Here is a 9,108-nt window from a genome sequence, read left to right as displayed (position 1 = left end):
CTAGAGATCAGTACAACTCTTGAGAATTTAGGTTATTTTCCCGGAATTGCAGATGGAATTAATGAAATATATGGACACTGAATGCATGACTAACGATCATATTTCATCTTAAGTAGGTCACAACAGCTGCAATGGTTTAAGTGATGAAGACCACTGCACAATCTCAATGACAGCAGCAATTGCCCAAGCCTTATGTTCTACAGCTGATGATCCTGACTTAGGTAAGCACATTACGTACCAAGCACTGGCATAAGGTGTGATTCTCATCTTGGACGCTGTGAGCAGTAGACTATGCATGCAGGTTATTTATTGTGTGTGTAAGCAAAAACGTAAATCTGGAAAAGATGAGGGAAGAAAGGGGTGAAACAAGGAGAAAAGCTCATCTATGGTAATGCTGGTTCTGTATTTTATGTGGACTGAACTAAACACAATCAGGCAGTCACTGAGTACAACTTCAAGAACACGTAATGTGAAGACGATTTGTTTAAAAAATGGTTAAAAATGTTCATATTTTTCACACAAACCACTCAATAAACAGATCAAATCAGGCAAGTCAACAGAAATGACACCCTGAGCTTATTATCATCTGTACTCCAAAATTCATCGTATAATACTGCATCTTACAAATAAAAAGTCCATACGAAATTGTTTTACAAAGATATATCTTTGGGTGCACACTGCATGAAGGCAAAAAAATGTGCTAAAAACCAATCTTGCAACCTCACAACAATTACTACAGGTAGATACAGAATACAATAAAAACACATCTTAAATAAACATTATATACATTAAATACGTTATAACCTTTTCTGTCATTCCCCAGGCAAACATTTCAGTGCATATTTGAAGCACTAGCTATATCGATATAAAGAATTTACAGATACATTTGTACAGTAACATGAACTGCTGGTGCCCTTGATGACACATCTACTCCATCCTTGGTTAAATACTGTTTATAAAAACTGTACATTTTAGTCTTTAAAAAAAACATATGTATTTATAATAACACAACATGTATTGTCATTACATAATGAGGTGACAAAAAATGGATCAAGAGCTGTTGACAGCATTGCAATTTCAGCGATCTTAGCTGACTCCAAGCAATTATAGAGCTGCCAAAATACACACTGTATGGCATATCAGTACCATGTTTCTTGTGCGATTCTTGTATTCTGAAGAAAAAATGAGTGAAGAATTAGTGTGATTCTTTTCCCTAATTATCCCTAATTTTGTCACTGCTGTCATCTAAAATGTACAGTGCATGTCTTTTCCTCCATCCAATACTCCAGGTTAAAGACAAACCTTTTAAGTGGCATTTAGAACTTTTAACTTAGAGACAGCAAGCTCACTGACGCTTCATGGTAAAAAATAAGCTCTAGAGACAATGAACAATGGCATTTTAGCAAAAGAAAATTCAGTGACATTTTACAGTATCTTAAATGGAATACATGTTAGAAAGCTTTATACAGTGCACTTTTAAATTTCCAAAGAGGAACCATACTGTTTCGAAAGCAATAAAATGATCACAAAATCAGAAGTTATATTTACACTGTACAAACATTATACGTACCAGCTGAATAAGTGCATCCAAGAACCTCATTTTTGTAGCTGTCTAAAAGATGGATTGTGTATGAGAGAAGAGTCAGCATTTTGCAGCCAGTTTTTCATATTTTTTTTCAAATGTGAATATAGCAACAGCTTCTTCACTGCAGTTTTCAAAGTGCAATTCCTCTGTCTGCATCCTCTGCTCACCTTCCCACAACTCTTTGTGATTGTCTCTGCAGGAGTCCATCTTAATATTACTCTTTAAAGCCGAAATGCAGTTTTCCTGAATAAGTCAGTTCACAACAAAACTCTCCAATGAATTCATGCAGACTATGTGCGTTCTTAATTGCTCCAAAAAACCCTTGATCCAATCATCCTGAAAAAATTAATGATTTTACTGCATAGCATAGTGTCCCATGATAGGAAAAGCAGCAAAGATTAATTTTCAACAATTGTATACACCCAATGTTGCATCCTACTACCATAATAACAGACTAAACAGAACAATAAAGCCAGACTTTCATTTATGTCATTCATGACTACTAGTTGTCTCAAAAGAAGTCTACTGAAGTGCTTGTGAAATGCTGCAGCCAAATTGCATACAGGAAGCTCCGAAAACTGCAACATGATACTTACTAGATAATCAATTTTTATAATGTTAATTGAGAAATGAATATTGGCCAGGATACAGGGAGAACTCCTCTACTCTTCTCTGAAATAGCACCACGGAATCTTGAAACGCCACTAGAGATGGAAGCCAGGGCCTTAGCTTAACATCTCTGGCAGTGCAGCACTCACTCAACAATGCAATGAAGAGTGGAACTTTTATTTGATATTCAAAGTCCTGAAGTAGGACTTAAACATGGAACTTTCTGACACATAGGTGAGAGTGTCATTAACTGAGCCACAGCTGACACTTATTGCAACACAAATATTGAACAGAAATACATTGACAGAAGTAACTTGAAATGTTTAACCACTCCTATTCTTCACATAGGATCTAAACAGATATCAACTGTTCAGCCCAAATTGTCTGGAACCACTTCAGGGCTCAAGCTACAATTATTCAACTTATATTTTTACATAGACTTAATTTCTGTCTCTCCTCCCATCAAGATTATAGAGATGTTAACTTAAAGTCACTTCAACCCAGTAATTTTCCAATAACGTTTCCCTGGTTCCAAAAATATACCCTCAGCTCTGTAGAGCTCAACCTCACAGCCAACATCAAGTTAAATAGTTCCCAAAATGTCCAATTTTAACTGTCAGCAACAAAGCTGTACTTTATCACAGTTTAAACTGAAATTGCTATGTTATTGATTTGAGAAGTTTGGAAATTCTGTCAAGATTGTTCTTGGCTCTACAGAGTGGAAGAAAGTTCATTCAAATAGTCAGAAAATGATGGCATATCTAGTCATCATTTATTGAAAATATTCTACTGCATTGGTTCTGAAATAAGCACGTCAGCTTAAATAAAAGTACTCGGAAACAGGAGGAAATAGATGTCAGAATGGGAAAAATAGAAAGACTAAGTTTCCTTACAGGATATCATTTTCAGTATAGTATCCTGATTTAGAATGTAGCCTCATTAAAGTTGCTGCATTGGATGCAATAACTTATATTCTAGTTATAGTTGCCAGAATTACTTTCCTACACCTAATAATTAACAATGTTGCCTTATTACAGGCTACTAAAATGCCTGTTGCCTAATTTCATGCATAGGTTATATCAATCTCTTGTCTACAATAAATGCCTGTTCCTATACACCCAGGAAAAGCTATGGATTTAGTGCAAGGACAATTACTAGTTGTTTTAGAAATGGCTTGCTCCTGCTCGATTCTGAATCATGAAGCAGTTTCACCTTTCCATCCATGAAGGTAATACTTTGAGAACACATCACTTTCTATTATGTGGTTTCATACCACACAGAAACATAATATGTTTCATTGCCACAGTAAAATTATATCGTCAGTCTTTCTTGAACAATTGAGCACTTTGATAACCATACTACACCAAACAAAATCAAGCATTTTGTGAGAAACCTTGTGGTGTTCAGGCAGCATTATGGAAAATAGTACAATATTATATTTAATAAGGAGTGTTTACTTGTTTATTGATTTACTTTTTGGCTTCAAGACAAACACAGTCATAAATCTTAATTTTAAAATGCTTAGTCTTTGAGCATTTGTTCAGAAAATTGTCAAGATAATTATCAGTGTAATAACAGACTAATTCTCTGTATCATGCACAATTTATGTTTTGTTGTCATTGCTGAAGTGAGTTTGTATTCTACTTATAATCACGTGTCAATCCAATTACAGCAGGGATTGAGTTAGAAAGCTCAAAAGATGGTACCTGAATTTCTTTCATTTTTGTTTTCTTGAACCAACATATTACAGAACCCTTGTCTGTTAGACTTCAGTAATACATTGGTTCAAGAAAACATGAAAGAAAGAATTCAGGTGCCATCTTTTGTAGTTACTTCAACACAACACAACTGAGGTCTTATGGAGAGGGAACTGTAAAGGTTATGTATTCTGCTGAATGAAGCTGAACAAGAAACGTCTGGGCAAAAAGAGGAACACAGTGGGTCTGACACAGCAATGGGCTTTTCGTTGATTTTACTGCTCCAATGCAAAAATGTATTTACAAGAATTACCTGAAATAAATGCCCATGGTTACGTTAAGAAAGGAACCAAAGTTCCATTCCACCATACATCCAGCTAGAAGAAAATTCAGCAAGGACCAGCAGCAAATTTATGCAACACTCTCTACCACAAAGTGAGCAGTGCCACTGTATTTATGAATGCTATAAAGGTAAAGTCACCACAGTCTTACCAGACCACAGGGCTGCTCTCTTATTAGAGACAACCAGTGGTGGTTTAACCTGACAGCCACCACGCCTCAGGCAAGGTGACAGGTTGAGGAGGACAGTCCTTCAATTGTAACTTCATCCAGTGCAGGAATTGAATACTCAGTGTTGGTGTGACACTCCATCGCAAACCAGCTGCCCAGCCAACTGAGCTAACTGACCTTCTATCCCTATGCTTCACACTTTATAGTGCATATTATTCCAATATGCAAATCTGTGACCATTACCAGAAAAGGAACGCACATCAAAACACGTTTCGAGGCAGTGTATCTTTGTTCTGAGTAAATGTTACCGCTCCATTGTGGACAGAGGCAAGAGGCCTTGCTCCCTGGGAAACACAAGTTAGACAGTGCACCCAGAGGTGATAATGCTGTCACACAAGGCTCATACTGATGCAGTAGACAGATGGAGCAATAATCAGATATCACGATTGCCTCTGAGGATGGGGAACCTACAAATGGTTCCAGTGAAGCTGTGCAAAACTACAACAGTGTGGAGATACTTTACAACACAGTAGATGGACAAAGACCTCATCACATTTGGATATGGAAACAGAACCCTGCCAGGGAAAACTAGGAGGGCAAAAGTGCGCAGGAATGAGCAGTCTTGGATTGTTTGAGGGAGATAGCTGCAAAAGGAAATCAACATCATTTTGAAGAACTTTGCAGGTTCCGACAGCTGCAACTATGCTGGGTACATTGATAAATGGGAAACTGCTGGTTCATTTCCCTGTTCCATTTTGAAGAAGAACTATATAACTTCAGTTTGGTCTATGTTTGGGAAAAAAAAAATTTCCTGTACATGAGATAGAGATGAGACATAACTTTATTCAATGAAAAGTGCACGAGCAGTTAATCTGACACATGTTGTCTATAACGTTTGCATCTTGTGGTTGATAATACTTCTTTATACCACTTTTAAACATGTTCCGCTGCTGACGGTGTAACTGTGGTAGATAGTTGTTGAGCCATCTGATGAGTTGCCTGTGATTCAGAAGAGCCAGTACTTGTATCCTGGAATATCTGACGAGTCCACAAGAGAGCCAAAGTCTTGATGTGAGTTCACTGCTCTCCAAGGCAATGCCTGGAGCTATTTTTGCAGCTGCTGGCCCAGATCACTGTAATTATCACCCTGCACGTGTGCTTCTCCATCTGCATCATTGATGCATCTCAATAATTAACCATGGACGAAATCCCTCATCTATGACCCTTTACCCTCTCTTTATTCTTTGGATGAGGGCGTCGCTGGCCAGGCAGCATTTATTGCCCATCCCTAATTGCCCAGAGGGCAGTTAAGAGTCAACTACATTGCTATGGGTCTGAAGTCACATGTAGGCCAGACTAGGTAAGGATAACAGTTTCCTTCCCTAAAGGACGTTCGTGAACCAGATGGGTTTCTCCCCCCCAACAATCGGCAACGGATTCATGGTCATCATTAGATTCTTAATTCCAGATATTTTATTGAATTCAAATTCCACCATCTGTCGTGGCGGGATTCGAACCCATGTCCCCAGAACATTATCTGGGTCTCTGGATTAACAGTCCAGCAATAATACTACTAGGCCATCGCCCATTAACAAAGAGATATGTGGATGCTCTCTTCACTCCAACATTTACCTCTCTCGTCATTGGAGCTGTACTGTCAATGGAAATTCTTGAGGATTGGAGACTACATGGATCACAAGACGGACACACTTCTCAATAGGGTTTAGGAACTGTGCTGAGGGAAGAATCATCAATGAACGTCAATAAAGAGGAAAATGAACTTGGGAGTATTGTTCTGTGGTGAGGATAACAAGGAGTTTCAGCAATGAAAGGGGAACACTGAATGTTGTGGAGGTGATGAAGAATAAGTGCCATCCAGGACCGAGGTCTCAAAAGGGGAAGGCTATCAATTCAAACAACAGAAGAGGAGGTGTAGCTTCAACTGGGGAAGGGGAGGAGAGCCAATTTAATTAACAAACTAAGTATGAGTTTGAACAATGTTTCAAGGGGAAGAAAAGTTCCAGTTTGAATTGTGAGGGAGAGAAGTTCCAGTGAACACTGGAAGGATCAGAGTGAGAATGGTCCCTGTGGAAGGGCAAGGTGTTACACTGGATACTTGCTATTGGATTGCATTAGGTTTGATTCTAACATAAAACGTAGAACTGGAAACCTGAAACAAAAATAGAAACTGCTGGCAAAACTCATGAGGTCTGGCAGCATCTGTGGGAAGAAAGCAGAGGTAACATTTGGAGTGCGGTGATTTTGCGTTCTGCTGAACGGTCATCGGACTCAAAATGTTACCTCTACTTTCTGCCACAGATACTGCCAGACTTGATGAGTTGCACCAGAAATTTCTGATTTTGTTTGATTTGATTTTGGCCTACCCAGTGGAAAGTGGGCACTTGGGCAGTAAAAAGAAAAAGAAAAATGTAGCTTGCCCATTCGGACCTGAAGTTTATGTGAACACATTGGGTGCAATTAGAGCAAATGTGATATTGAAGTAACTGTAACAAGGTTATGATCTGGGACATCACTGTGACACTTTGGTCTGTAACTTGGGGCAACTCAGAAGGAGCCTTTTCCCAGACGCCAGTCCTGTTTGTATTGACTCCTTAATGACTGACAGCTCACCTGAGCCTACAATGCCACTACCTAATGCATCACTCTATATACCCCATCTTCGCTGCAAAGTTATGTCTAAGATGCTGCTTAGTCCAAGCATGGGTGATGATGCTTGGTGTTGAAGCCGCAGGATTAGATTCCCCACGCTCTGTAAAGAGAGCAGATGGGACATTATTAGTCATCTGTTTAATTGGGCATTTTCAATAATATGAACTTTAGAACACTTACGCATAGTTTATATGAACATACCCATGCAACAGCAGATGACAAGATTAAGATAGTACATACCTGAAGCTAGTGGTCATCCAATTTCTTGCAAATCATCAGCTTCTGCAGCCTCCCTCCCTGCTATTGCCACTATTTATGTGCAATTAAAGGCTGCGGATGCTGTAATTAGGATCTTCCCTTTGTTGCCCTTCTGTTGTGTGCAAGTATTACCTTTAAACATAAGAGCAGTTTAATTCAGAAGCGTTTGGAACCACGGGTCACTTTCCCAGCAGTAAGTTCTCTGCCATTCTTATCGTGAAATGCAATGCGCAAAGGCCCATTTTAAACTGTGCATATTTCTCAACACCAGCTCAAAAAAGTAAAAATGACCTATGTGGCAGAGGCCAAATTATGAGCTGTTTTATGTCAAGGTCACTGATCCTGAAGTTGCCTACAAATCATCAAAATTACAGATGAACAGCTTATTTGATAGTAAGTGACATCTTCGCTCAGGAACCTGTTCAGCTCTTTTAAAAGGTTGTGTTGACTTATATGTTACCACAGCATATCTGAAATGGCAATGAGTGAAAATAAACACATTGCCATGTAGTGAGGGGAAATAATGTAGTACAGGTTTTTATTGATTTGTTCATGTGATGTAGGCATTCATGTCCAAACCAGCATTATTAATTACCTGGGAGAAGGTGATAGTGAACTGCAGCAGTGCTTGGAGCGTAGGAACACCTGGAGTGTTGACGGGGAGGAAATTCTAGGATTTTGACTCAGCAACACTGAAGGAACAATGATATATTTCCCTCGGAAGGGAACCTTTAGGGGGTGGGTTTCCATGTATCTGCTACTCTTGTCCTTCTATGTGCTAGAGGTAAGGGGTTTGGAAGAAGCATTGGTGGCTTGCTAGAGTGCATCTTGCAGATGGCACACACAGGGAGGTGATGGTCTAGTGGCATAATCTCTTGACTATTAATTCAGAGACCCAGGTTCGAATCCTGCCATGGCAGATGCTGGAATTTGAATTTTCTAAATATCTGGAATTAAGGGTTCAATGATGACCATGAAATCATTATCAATTGTCAGGAAAAACCCACCTGGTACACTAACGTCTATTAGGGAAGGAAACCTGCCGTGCTTACCTGGTTCAGCCTGCACGTAACTCCAGACCCACTTAACTGCCTTCTGGGCAATTAGGGATGGGCAATAAATGCTCTCCTGGCCAGTGATGCCTGCATTTTGAGAATGAATAAAATCAAAACACAACTGCCAGCGATGGAGAGAGTGTATGTTGAAGGTGGTAGATGGGGTGCTAGTCAAGTGGCATGCTTTGCTCTGGTTGGTCATGAACTTCTTGGGTGTTGCAGGAGATGAAAGGTACTGCACCATACGATTGAGTTTGATCTTGTAGATGGGAGACAGCCTTTGGGGAGAGAGACAAGGTGACTTTCTTGCTGTAGAATTCCCAGCCTCTGACCCGTTCTTGAAGTCGTAGCATTTATATGGCTAATCCAGTTCTTCCTCTGGTCAGTGGCGGGGGGATTAGTGATGGTTTTGCCATTGAATGTCAAGGGAGCACGGTTAGAATCCCTCTTAGAGCACAGAGCAGTACAGCACAAGAACTGGACCTTTGGCCCACCATGTCTGTGCTGACCATGATGCCATTCTAAACTATTCCTATCTGCCTGCACCTGGTCCCTATCTGTCTTTTCCCTGCCTTTTCATGTCTGGCTAAATGCTCTTAAATGTTGCTACTGTGTTGCTTTTACTGCCTCTGCTGGCAGCACCTTCCAGGCACCTACTAATCTGTGCTCAAAAAAAACTTTCCACGCACATCTCCTTTAAAATGTTCCCCTCTCAGCTTAAACC

The 9,108-nt window shown here is 39.7% G+C and overlaps 1 long non-coding RNA gene across 1 annotated transcript; it reads right to left on the bottom strand.

Annotated features, from left to right (window-relative positions):
* Positions 1–5,224: 5,224 nt before the first annotated feature.
* LOC125486291 lies at positions 5,225–7,718 on the bottom strand. The gene is made up of 2 exons (XR_007264976.1): positions 7,312–7,718; positions 5,225–7,171 (listed from the first exon to the last, which is right to left on the bottom strand). It is a non-coding gene; the product is annotated as an uncharacterized LOC125486291 (long non-coding RNA).
* Between the last annotated feature and the right edge of the window lie 1,390 nt (positions 7,719–9,108).

Source organism: Rhincodon typus, chromosome 27, assembly GCF_021869965.1.
Source record: "Rhincodon typus isolate 14 chromosome 27, sRhiTyp1.1, whole genome shotgun sequence".
NCBI classification, from domain to species: Eukaryota; Metazoa; Chordata; class Chondrichthyes; order Orectolobiformes; family Rhincodontidae; genus Rhincodon; species Rhincodon typus.
Note: the sequence above shows the minus strand (reverse complement) of the source record. Positions and strands in the feature narration are given on the sequence as shown.